We start from the raw sequence: 13,844 nt of genomic DNA, 5'->3' as shown, positions 1-13,844 counted from the left end.
TCTTAAATTTTATGAAAAGCGATAATGTGATGATTAAGGCTTCGATCGACACAGTTCATTTTATTTATATTATGCGCGACCCGAAGTAGCCGATAATTATGTAGGCATCCGCAGAATGCATCTGCGATAATTGCATACAGATCGACGCGCAACATCATAGGCTATGTATACTTCGGGACGAGGCATTTCACTTTCGGTCGAGAATAGCTCCTGGAAGCGCCGTTACGAGATTTACTTCCTCGCACGCTATGATTCACGACTACGATCGCAGTATCGACGATCGGAATTATCGAGGTATGATAATAAAGTAAACTAAATTTTGATCTTTTGAGTGGACAGAAGTCGATTGTGGAATTTATTAGAGTTTGCTCGTCCCGAAATATTCGTTTAATTTTTATTTTAACTTTATGTGTTCTGAAGTATTGTTTTAAATGTATCTCTTCATCCAAACACAATAATAGAATAAGATGTTCATTGAATTATACCTTGTTCTTCTGTATAGTATAACTATATTTTTTTTTACAAGTTTTTTATAATGTATTATGATTTCATGCATTAAATGATTTGATTATTTGAACATGAACATCAATTTTTTTCTTCGAATACAAACAATTCACCCTCTTCCCCCGCGTATCAAGTTGTATGAATAATTATATATCGTCAGTCATCTATAAACAAGTCACGTGCTAAAACAAGAAAATTAAAAGTGTCATTACTCTGATACTTATTCTCCACGCATGTCGAAATTCACTGTGCGTCAATTAGCGGGAAAAAACCCCGTTTTATTCAACACCTTCAAGTATTGGCTATTTATTATAACATTGTCAATTTTCACCTATAAAGTCGTGTGATTTGATGACTTTGATAAGAATAGTTGAAATAAAAATCCAACGTCGTCAAGTTCAAGAGCAGCACGTGGGTTTTCGGACATCAAAATGGTTTTTACCTGCTTAATGACTGAGCGGGCAAAAACATTGCACGCCGGTATAGGTATTTTAAACGAGAATCGTGTGCGAAAAAGTCAGTCGTTATGAATCGGCCTCTGTAGTAGATGCACTATGAAAGTGTGTGCACACGACAATCACAAAAAAAACAAAGATCTATAATAAATAAAGTGTGCTGATATACATAGAAATAATTTAATGTAATCGTATGATATAAAGGCAACGAAGCTACTTTAAAGATTAAATTATAATTTTACAATGAATGATAGCAGAAAAAACAGAAGGCGAAGAGGTGCTCTAACAGAAATTAAAAAGAAAAGACAAACGTTTGTCAACATTTTTATGAAACAGCATTCGTGGAGGGAGAGAGACTTAGTTGCATTTATTGCGGATGAAGTTAACGGCAAAGTCGAGGATATTAACTGAATCTCAAAAACAGCCGTAGAAAGCAAGTCATGAACTCGCGACATCGTCAGGATACTTGTGGAAAATGGCACCGACATGCAAGTAATCAATGACTTGGGTCAAACGGCAATTCATATTACAGCAAAAAATCGAAATTCATCAGGTATGGACTATCTATTTAAAAAATCGGGTGGCGAAAATCTTAGCGATAAGGAAGGACGTACTTTCATGCAGCCTGCATATCCGGAGGAATTCAGATGCAAAAATTCATAGATCAAGGCGAGTATATCAATCTGGCTTACATTGAAAATTGGTTTACTAAAACCCCTTTGGCTTTGGCTATCGAATGCAACAAATTGGAAGTCGTAAAATTACTACTGGACAATGGCGGGATCTAAAATTAGCAGATGACTGGAGTAAAGCGCCTTTGCGTTGTCTTAAACGGGCAAATGAATGTGACGAATGCTTTCGATTAGATGTTCTGCAGCTTGTAGGCAATCATTATCTCACAGAGCTCGTAAAACATATAACAGGCAAGGATGAATTTGAATATCTTAGCGATGACGAAGGATGTACGTATTTGCAATGCAGCCTGCACGTATGGCAACATCGAGATAGTGCAAAAATATATTGATAAAAAAATCGACTTTGATCTTATTTGGTCTTCCAAAATTTCCAACAAATCACCATTGACTTTAGTTACTGAATTTTAGCAATTCAAAATAGTAAAATTACTCTTAAAAAATGGTGCAATCCCAACATAAGCCTTATGAAAAAAAAACCCTTTCAACATTTTTTCGAAGGGTTTAATTTTGATTCCGAACTTCTTGAATTCTTCATTAATTACAAATGCGATGTGAATGCAAAAGACCATGAAGATTGCAGTCCATTAGTGCGGTGCTTACTTAATATGTTGCGTATTCGTTATGACGAAAATTGTGTAGAATTGATGAAAACTGCTCACAAAAATCTGGAAACTGCTTCGAAATAATGCCGATGCAAACGAAGTTTTTGATGATGGGCAAACGTGTTTACACTTAATAATTTCTTCGCGACGGTGTGAGCCATTTGATATCGACGATGAACCAACTAGCCTATACCTGTAGAAGATAGTCTTATTTTCAGATGTTCAGGAATGGTTAAATTACTTTTGAAATTGGAATGAAGATAATAGTTCAAGTTGAAGCTTCAAACGCAGAAATACCGAGCACTGATGATTCATCTTTCAGCTCGAAGCGCGAAATGGTATCTTTCTGCCCGGAGCGCGAAGTGGCATCTTTTTGCTCTATGCTCTGTGAAGGGGCATCTTTGAACACTGGCACGTCGATATAATGATTGAACTGATAAATTATCGTTCAAATATAGTTTACCGCCTAAAAAAGCTACTTGTTCAAGGTATGAGTTTTTTGTTGAAATTTCTGTGATTGAATATTACCAATTTCATTGGACTTGGCACAAGCAAAGTTCAATAACATTTATTTGTCTGTTCCTTTGTCAGAATTCAATATATTTTTCAATTATTTTTGTATTAAAAGTTAGCATCGCGTGCAATCGCGCAGAGCGTTCAGCTTCGGCAAAATGTAAAACGCGGAAAGAAGTGCAACACGTGCGCACACGAGCGTATTTACCAAGTTCGTATAATGACTTTGTTCTTATTAAATAGGTGCGTATATAATTGCGCGCACGCACAGGTCACAATACAGAGCCTATGATTAAGTGCATTTATATATCATATATTGCATTATAATAATGTAATGTAAAGCGAGCAGTGCAGTGTCTGTTTTCGAGGTCGAAGCGTTACGCGAACGCGAGCTCACTTATTATGCTTCACTTTTCTTTTTTTTTCGACTTTGAGCGCATACGCTCGTGTGCATTGGCATGTGTTGAGGCATTTTTACGCGTAGCACAATATATATGAGAAGCAATAATCAGTGGAAAAGGAACGTCGATCGCGATGCATTTTACGAATCATTCACTGATCTCGCGGCACTCGGTTGTATACGCACCGCGTTGTACTACACGCATCACAGTCTGAGAATACACGTATATATATTCATTGACTTTTGCAATGTGCATTCGAATCGATCTGAATGAAAAAAAAAGAAAAATAAAAGACTCGAAGCGCGATCTGAGGCCTAGCTTTGAAGATGTATAGGTATGTATACATATTCTCGTGCGGTGGCTTGGCAGTAGCCGTCTGTGTGTGTGTGTGTGTGTGTGTGTGTGTGTGTGTGTGTGCTACGGGAAAGTCCAAGTGTAATCAGTTCTTTGGCGTTCGCGCGCACAACGGCAGCAGCGGCAGTGCTAGTTGCAATTTTAATGAGTCGCGCATTCCAAAGAGGCTGCATGGGCACACATACACAGATGCGCCGACACGCACTGCTATGCTACACTGTGTATATAAAATACGTTCCATATACACTATATATGTGCTATTCTCGAACCGTCGAGGGAAGCTTTGCGCTCCTATGACGCTCATTCGAGTTCGGCCTTTATCGAGAAGCACGTCTCACTCAATCAAATTTCTAAAAAGAGTCACAGAGAAGATTCCTTAATTTTGAAAAAAAATTAAGAATTGAAATTTTCCACCAAATCTCAGCTTATTCAAATGTTGATTTTTTGGCGAAAATGTCGACTATTACGACAATTTTAATTTTTGGCAAAAATGTAGATTTTTCGTAAAAATCAATTGTTGCTAAAATGGTGACGATTGGAAAATGGCATGTTTCTCGATAATTTCTAATAATAAAATAACTATGTAAATTGTGGTAGTCGTGCAGAAGCGACAATTTTTTACGTTGAAACAGAGAAAATAAAAATATTTTAGAAACTCATCGTAAATTCAAATCATCCGGAAATCATAAAAATATTATGAATCCAGAAATATCTCGAAAACATCTTGGATGTACATTTTTGAAAATTTCTTTGATTCTGTCAATTAAAAAATTTTTTAAATGTTTTAATAGTCAACATCTTTCCGTTTGATTTCACTGAAATTTTCGTAATATTCGAGATTTTCACAAAAAATCTACATTTTCGCTAAAAATTAAAATTTTCGTTATGGTCGACTTTTTCCTGACTACTGACATTTTCACGATTACCGAATTTTTCGTGATAATCGGCAATATCCCTATAATCGACATTTTGTCCATAATCGAAATTTTGTCCATAATCGACATATTGTCCATAATCCACGTGGTAATAAACAAGCGAGCAGCTGAATTCAATTATAAATTATTCTCCTTTTAGGTTAACGCATGAAAATGTTTATTAAATCAATATTCATGATCTCAAATTGTTTTTATCATTTAATTGATAAAAACAGATATTGATATATATATTGATTAGGGTGGTCCACTTTTTCTAAAATTTTTTATATCTCGGGGGATCCATCGGAATCAGAAAGTTTGAGGTTTAAAATGAATTTTCCCGTAAACTAGAACCCAAAAAAATGATTTTAGATGGTGTCGATGGATTTTTGAAGTTCAAAAACGTGCTCCAAAAAAGAAGCGAAATCGGGCTATCATTCGATTTATTTCAAACTCTGTTTAAAGTGTAAAAATAGTCTTGACAATACATTTTCTTATGTGTTTTTGTCTGCAAAATCGAATGCCGTAGTCAGTTATGACCTAGGAGCACAATTTCATTCAAAAAAATACACTTTTTCGATCGTTCTTTTTCGCAAATTCCGCAAAGTTCTAAAAAAGTCTAAAAAAATTTTTGACACCACCAAAATTTAGGATTTTTTATGACGAATCCAATGGTATAAATTAGTATACACTTTGAAATTTTTTTAATGCAGAAAAATACAACTTTATCCCAAAAAACGACATTACGAAAAATTGAAAAATCGAAAAGTGTATTAGTTTCTTCCAGGAAATGGCTACGTAGAATCAACTATGGAAAAAATTGCTCCTTTTAAAAACCAAACCCTTTCATCAATATAATTTTTTATGAGGAAGCACTTTGCCAATAAATTGGCAGCGGTTTCTTGGGGTGTCAGAGCTGTTTTTTATATGGCATTCGAAAATACAGTAGGTAAGATCAGAGTGAAATTTTAAGAAAAGAGCTATTAATAAATCTTACATAATTTTATAGGTACAAAAGTTACTATCAAAAAAAGGATTTCATTTCTTCGAGATGTTCTTCAGAATCCCTCGATACGGCTGCGATGTTTTAATGTAAAAGAAGTCTTTAAAATGCTGTGCATCCGCACAGAAATTGAACCAACGTGCCGCTTTCTCGACTCGCGAAGCGGTGATTGGCTTATGAATTCAGAAATTTGTCAAAAATCTTATTCCGAATTAACTGCTCAATACTTTTCACGAGGTCAAGATATCGCAAAAGCATTGGACGACGATTACACTACTCATAGGTTCAATCCTTCTTCTAAAGCTGCTGCAAAAGCTCTTTTAGCTTGATACCTCACTGATGAAATAATGGTAACAATGAAAAATTACAATCCCGCATTGTTATCGGCTTACAATAGTATGTATAATTAATTTTCATTTTAAAAAATTTTGGTTTTGCGTTTCACACCACTAGGTTACGTGCATTTGTGGTTACGTTTCACACCACTAGGTGGCGCCTGCCTGCGAGCGTCGCTCCCATAAGCGACCGAGCGCTGATGAGCGTATATAGGCAGGCGTCTATTATTCTTCGAAAATGGATTTTAAATGCATTTTCAGTTCGCTGTGCTTTTATGAAAGATGGCGTATCTTTCAATAGTGGTGTCCAGAATTCTGGACTACTCCACCTTTCAGCTTTGTTTTCCATTACGTTTTTTACAAAATACTCGATCATAATTTTGTTTTCACTTGGCGTATAATGAACCCCTTTGCTAAAATAAAACATTAAAAATAAAATCAATCTAAAACAAAATAATTCAAAGTTATAATTTTACCTTTTTAAAGTGCCCTTTTGCTTTTTTTTTCCAACAAGCCGTGTGCAAGCTCGCTGAAAAAGAAAGAAATATCGTGGATATTGTAGAATGCAATAACGTTCTTCAGTTACCATCTTAGTCATTAATATTTATCTGCCATTGTTAAACATTGTCTACGACTTAACAAATATAATTGAGTAGTTGGGTCCAAGACTACCATCTCATTGAAATTTCGTATTCTTTGAAAGCATTATCGAAAAAATAGATATTCAAAAGTAGGTTCGGTCAGCGACATATTCTTTCTTAATACCAAGTGTCATCTGTCTTGAAAAGTGTCACCTGGATTCGAAAAATTGAAGCAAATAATGATTTTAATAAGCAAAGTGTCAATGTCGTCATTAACAGTGGCAATTTCTATTTTTTGAAAGTGCGATTTTTTGATTTCAGCCAACGGCATCAAAAACTGGTCTATCGTTAGCCGAGTATGTAAACGTCGTGGAAATGGTAGAGAATGTGAACGTCAATGGCGCACGATCTCGGACTCAAGATCTTGCCCGCGAAACATAAGACTTTTTTACTCATATGAAACCCTTCATTTAGTTGTCAGAACATGCACCACAAATCCCCCACAATTTTTTTTCTATAAACTAATTTTAGAAAAAAATTATAGTATGCAGACTTTATTAAATAATTAAATTTATAATTTAAAATGAAATATAAATTTTATTTATTTTTAAAATTAATATTTTATTCTTTTTATTTATCATTCAAGGCTTTTTTACTATATGCATTGATAAAATTATATCTACTTTTTTTTTTTCTTCTTCTGTCAACTCACAATACTCGTATATATTCGGAACGATATAATTGCGGAAGTGGGCTTTCAATCCACTAGGAGTTCGTTCCTCGAGAAAAGTTTTATCACTCTTCAGGAGCTCCGCCCAGAACTCGAGGTCGGACCATCTCTCCGCCTCATTTTGGAGTGTTTTTCTTATAAAATAATTTACAATTATTTTATTTTGAGTCTGAGTGTAATGCAATCCCCTGCGAAAATAAAACATTAAAAATAAAATCAATCTAAAACAAAATAATTCAAAGTTATAATTTTACTTTTTGATAGATGGCTCCTCCTTGAAATGACCGGTGTCACTGCCCATGAATTCACTGAAAAAGAAAGAAATATCTAAATGTTTTATTGCAATTATACATTTTTTAAATTTTTTGAAAGATTATAAAAATTTGTAAGAATTAAATAAGAGCTTGAAATAGACCGAAGCAAACGGTGGGGCAAAGTAATCACAGCTCAGGGACGTGCGAAATAAAGCATAATATATATTCGAAACTTTGGTTTTGGGACTTTCGTGATAGAATGATGCCAAACTGCGCAGTGCGTACTGCAAATATACTAGAATATTATACTGCCTATATACGCTCATCAGCGCTCGGTCGCTTATGGGAGCGACGCTCGCAGGCAGGCGCCACCTAGTGGTGTGAAACGTAACCAACGATTTATTTCAAACTCTGTTTAAAGTGTAAAAATAGTCTTGACAATACATTTTCTTATGTGTTTTTGTCTGCAAAATCGAATGCCGTAGTCAGTTATGACCTAGGAGCGCAATTTCATTCAAAAAAATACACTTTTTCGATCGTTCTTTTTCGCAAATTCCGCAAAGTTCATTTTCGAGCGAGTGGCAAATGAACAAAAAAAATCTAAAAAAATTTTTGACACCACCAAAATTTAGGATTTTTTATGACGAATCCAATGGTATAAATTAGTATACACTTTGAAATTTTTTTAATGCAGAAAAATACAACTTTATCCCAAAAAACGACATTACGAAAAATTGAAAAATCGAAAAGTGTATTAGTTTCTTCCAGGAAATGGCTACGTAGAATCAACTATGGAAAAAATTGCATGAAACTATCTGATAGGTTTTTTTCTCACCTTTCCAACGCCGGGTTCAGAAGTTAAAAATTCGCAAGATTCGCTGAGATACAGCTATTTTTGTACGATGCATTTTTTTAGCTTAAATTCGGCTTCGCTGGTTTTTTAATGAACAGAGCTAGCTTAGAATTATTGAATTTTAAGCCATGTAAATATAAATGTAATTCCGACAATCCCGATTTTAAACCAACGAAATGGACCACTATGAACGCAGCATAAAATTCTACTTGAATCGCTCCATAAAACAAAACAAATGTTAAAATGGGTTTTGAGTTTAATAATGCTATTGTTAAAAAGGATGGCATTGTAAATGCTAAAACTTAGAAATTAATCAATTACGACGGATTTGTTGCCAACAACGGTATTCAATTCAAAAAATCGAGGAAGAAATTTCCTTATAGGTAACACAACTAGCTCACAAAATGAAGTCACAAATATTTTTTTTAAAACCATGCTTTGACTTATAAAATTATTTTGACTTTGGCACTTTACTGATTTACAGATTAAGGTACTCGCCATATTATATAGTGACGGAGGCAGGAATGTAAAAATCAATTCGGCAAAAAAGTATCATCAGTTTATAATAATTTTATTATGTATTTTTACATTTATTATGTTTTTTACAGTTGCAGAAAAAGCAGCATTTTACTCCAAAAGATACTTATTTCCACCAATAGAGGACTCAGTTCCTCTGTGCACTGATACCACATGCTCAAGATCGTGAGTGTGTGTATTTTTCACTAGAGCACTCGCCCGAGTTGTGCATTACGTCTCCGTCGCTAGTCAGCATCTGGGAGAAAGTCATAAATTTTGTATTTTCGACGGATAAGTACAAAAGCTATGCGAATTTTTTTTTCAATTTTAATAATGCTCAATAGTAAAATTTATGTGCCTCCAGACGTCAGACAGCTACCAGATAGCTGTCGTTGTTGTTGCCACTGTCTCCTTGTTCGTCTCGGCGCATTTAACTCATAACTTTCTAAAAACTGCCAATATTATTATATGCATGGCGATTAGCAGTTGTCTTCATCGGGAAAATTATTCTCTTTTCGCCCATGCCTTAACAATTACATTACAAACTTCTGACGATCTTTGATGGCCATTGAATTTCAAATGCACAGTACCAAAATATACGCAACAAAATCGTTCGCTCGAGCTACAATAATCTTTTATCTCAACAGACGTTTGGAGCTCGGGAGTTGATAATAAGAAAGTTCGCCGCGACACCGAGACTCGACGATTGACAGTTCTGCAGATATGATGGAAAGTCGTCGTCGTCGTCGTCATCGTCGTTCGTCGTTTTTGTGTCTCTCGTCCGCACGCGTCAGAGCATGGAATTATGTTGCTACTGGCAGTGCTGATGCGAGAGGACAGCTTATTTAGCATAAACACAACTGCACTCGCTATGTAGAGTCGCAATTAATTTTCTCCGGGTAATTTCTAATTCCGATTCCGACGTGCGGGTAACTTTTCCCAAATCTTAATATATGTGTGCCTCTAAGTATTGGTATGGTGCTCGCGTGCCAGTGCAAAATTATCCCGAACCAGCGGCGCGTAATCGTTACACTTTATACGTGAAAACGACGCTTGGCTCTCATTGTTTTGTGCCTCGGTACTTTTTTTTTGCGGTCAAGCGCTCGCTAGCTCGATTTCTGTACGCGAGTCTTTACGCGCGCGCAAGTTGTGGACATCGAGACTTTACGCGAGTTGTCGCATTTTATCCCAACAATCACCGCCAAATACCGAATTGGCCGATCCGCATTCCCGAACAATTTGAACGCGGCATGCAGATCGTTTTGCGCAATACACGTCACTCTATTGCCGATCGAACGAAACTCTTAATGCAGTTATACGAGCGCGGTAAGAGATGGTAATTTTTCCTTTTTAACGGCCTGCCAAGTCGTCTGCAAATACATAATTTCCCCGGGTAACGGTATACGATTTCGTGTACGCGCGCGCAATAATCAAATTCTAAGCAGCATCTTCGCGGTATACGGTATATTTGTGTATATACCCCCTTCAGCGAGACCGGGTATACTTAATGTATTGGTCGAATGTTGATGTATACACGCGAGGATGCTTATTTGCACTTGGCAAAGCTCGCAAATGATCGTACACTCGGCCGCGGCGGACAATTTCGTATTACACGCACGTATAAATATATATAAATGAATACGTCCGTCCATCGCATTTGCGCTCGCGCGTCAAACGGCGCGTAAAAGTACTCGTGCGTAACGAAAAAAAGTGAAACATAAAAAAAATCCCTCGGCCACTCGACGTGTACCATTCATTACTTATGCACAATTATTACATATTATGAGCTATACGGTTCTCATACGCATGAAAAAAAACCATATCCATCGCCGAGGTAAGCGACGTATTACGCGAAAGTAATAAATAATCGAACAAAACGGGCACGTTTAGCCGTGTTTAATACGTGTGTAACATTAAATGTGTCGCAATCGAGTTTTGCACTGCACGCGACGTCGAGCTGTCCGCGTGTACGCAGCGCGAGCTTGGATGTATATAAACTGCATATAATACACACGAGGCGCGCGACACAATTGGTGGCGTCACATCCTGATCGTTCTCGCGTAGCCGATCGATTATAAGCCCATTGACGATGCGAAAAACGCGCGCGGCAGATATTTCCTCCGAGAAGCCTCCAGGCGCGCGTGTCCCGCTGTCCAACCGTGTGTTGGTGTATGTTTGTACACAGAAAACGAAACGCGTTGGCAAACGCCATTCTAACTATATGGCTCGAGTGAGAGGAGAAAAAGAAGCAGAGAAAAGCGTAAGCGAGACGCGGAGAGTGACAATTATCATCTCGCACCCGCGCGATTGCGAGTTGTATATTATACACAGGAGACGAGCGCGCACATTTTGAAATTATGCCATATGACTGCTGCCGCTGCTGCTGCCGCAAATCTGCATATACGCTATATATTATACAGGGAACTGGCTATATGACTGAAACAAAGGAGCTGTGCGCGAGAGCAGGGATATGTAATTCCATGGTATTTTCTCAATTTGGTTTCGAGTGTAGGCAGCGCGTCGCATACATACATACATCGCCTATTCATGAGCTTCAGCCGCACTTGCGCATAATGCAACCAAAGGCAAGTGTCTCTGTTGCACGCGGTGGTCGTAAACGCACACATTGTCTTACGCGCAGCGACTAAACACTCGCGAGGTGTATTTTAACGTTGGTGCGGATTTCTGCAGCATCACGCGGTATACATGCATACACAGCCACGCGCCTTATCGACTCTATTCTATAAGTATCTATCTGTATACGAATTCCTCGCGTGGGATGACGATGCCAGCAGTTAACTCGCCCTCCGCGCCGTGTGTGTGTGTGTGCACACAGTATACCTACTTACATCCGATTTGGCTTCTGTATGCGCGAATGCCATCGTTATAATGTGTGTAAATAAGCGCGTCGGTAGCGAAGATGCATCTGCGTGCCCCGCCGTCTGAAATCGTTTCTGCGGTGAATCCATTGTGCAAGGCTTATAGTAACACGTTTGTGCGCTTAAATACAACGACAATGACGACACTCCCATCTTCCGCCGATTTTTCATCCCGCGGGGCTTATCCAGTGCCAAGACAATCGCTGTGTGCACACGCAAGATTCCAGTCATGGATTTTTCGCTCATCGAGCCTCGGTATACATCATACTTGTGTTACGCTGCACGTGGCCGGGTCGAATTTTTCAATATTTTTTTAAGTCGACCACGATTACACAGGACAACGCCTGCGCGCCTGCGCGTGCCGATTTATTATGTATCATATAAGCGCGTACGTGTCCATAATATATGATTAATTGAGAACTTTACCAGTTTTCTCAAAATGGCATTATGACGTGAAAGTCTTGGCATTTTACTGGGAAAAAGCTGCTGCGATCGCGAGAGAGTATCTACACATGTATGAGGGAATTAATAAATATTTGGCCCGCGCGCAAAACCGATTCTTAGGTATGTTGGTGTACTAGTAACTCGCGTTCACGATCACCGAGAGTCAACTCGATTAAACTGGTTTATGCGCGATCGCGTTTTCATCATTTCATATATATAGTACGTATATATACGACTCGTTGCGTGTCTGAATCCTTTTTTTTCTGCTGCCTTTTCCTCGAAATTTTTCGCTAACATTATTTTTTCTTTGATTTTCATTTATACGTATCACGAGTCGCGCGGCATATTTCTCGTAGGCAGATTCAGAAAACTAGCTGGCGATATACAGGGCTCTGTTGATTGCGCATGTCTGTGTTTACATGCGACGTATACACTACGCAGGTCGGCAATAAATCATTCGCTTTTTATATGGGTTATCCAGAGCAGCTCGCACACGATATAACTTTTTTGAAATCATATATTATACATATAACGCGTCCGCGTAGAATATGTGGACGCACACCCGCGCGTATAAAAAATATGATCGCGTGACAGGTAGATCATAACATTATGTATATGGGGCTCAGTAGATGCGTATAAAAAAATAATTCATCAATAAAAGTAGCTCGAAATTTTCCAATTTTTCAACACATATTATTTATATATTCTATAGTTATAATGAGCGCACGATCGCCTTTGACCCTAGGTGTACTCGCGTAATTAGCATCATTATTGATTCAAGCTCGTGTAGTTCACGACTTCGAGCGAAAGAGAGAGAGAGAGAGAGAGGGAGAGGTAGAGGTAGAGGGGAGCGGAAACTACTAAACGTATATTTTACAATACAATTCATTTCTGGATGCACCGTATGGAAGAAACTACTCGAAGCCCAAAGCGTGCACCTGTGTATTAGAGCCGTACGCACGTAATTTGCAACCCTTAACGAAGCTCGCTTACCGAGAATTCTAGGTTGAGGGGCCGGGCAACCGCTCGGAGGAAATTCAATCTTGAATCTCATCGTGTGTTCTGGGTCCTCGCTCGATTCCCCGTGCAGATCTTATATAATGTTTATTCAAATTGCAGCCGCAATATATACTATATGTATAGTTGCAGCAGACGTGGCGTAGCTTTTCAAAGGCGGAGCCGCGTTCAAACGAATCCACGACTGCATAATGTAGCTCAAGAAGCAGCAACTCATCGCAGCACGGTCCGCGATAACGGCAGTTCTCCATTACATAATATATTGGGCACTGCTCTGCGCGGTCCATGTTGATTGGCATAAATTGCTGCGATTTGCCTTATAACCTCGAGTTGGGTCGAGTGAGACTGCGCGCGTTTATCTTCTATTTATATAAAACGAAGTTGGTGTCCATTCGTCTTTTATGATCTCAAAAACTATTTGTCCGATTAGCTTGAAATTTTTAACATGCATTCATTATACTACCGCGCAGGTTTCTATCATATTAAAACCATTATTTACTTCTTTTTTTATGAGTTCAAAATTTTTTTCGTAATTTACCACTTCGCGCGCTCACCTGACCCTAGCCAGGTCAATTGTTATAAAAAAGACCGAAAGCAATTGTTTTTTTTATACGCGGTCAATTGGCATACATTGTATTTGACGTGTACATGCGTTATTACGCTATTCGCATTTTACAAGTGTGTGGACTCAATTAGACATTTCCTGCTACGCACTTGACGTGGCCTGTTTAAGAGCTTTTAAACAGTCGAATTTGTTTATATACATCCCAATAAACAAAGCTAAAAATATTGGG

This window comes from Trichogramma pretiosum, unplaced genomic scaffold, assembly GCF_000599845.2.
Source record: "Trichogramma pretiosum strain Unisexual culture from Peru unplaced genomic scaffold, Tpre_2.0 scaffold30, whole genome shotgun sequence".
Lineage (NCBI taxonomy): Eukaryota > Metazoa > Arthropoda > Insecta > Hymenoptera > Trichogrammatidae > Trichogramma > Trichogramma pretiosum.
The sequence above is the reverse complement of the archived record's forward strand: the minus strand, read 5'-3'. Positions refer to the sequence as shown.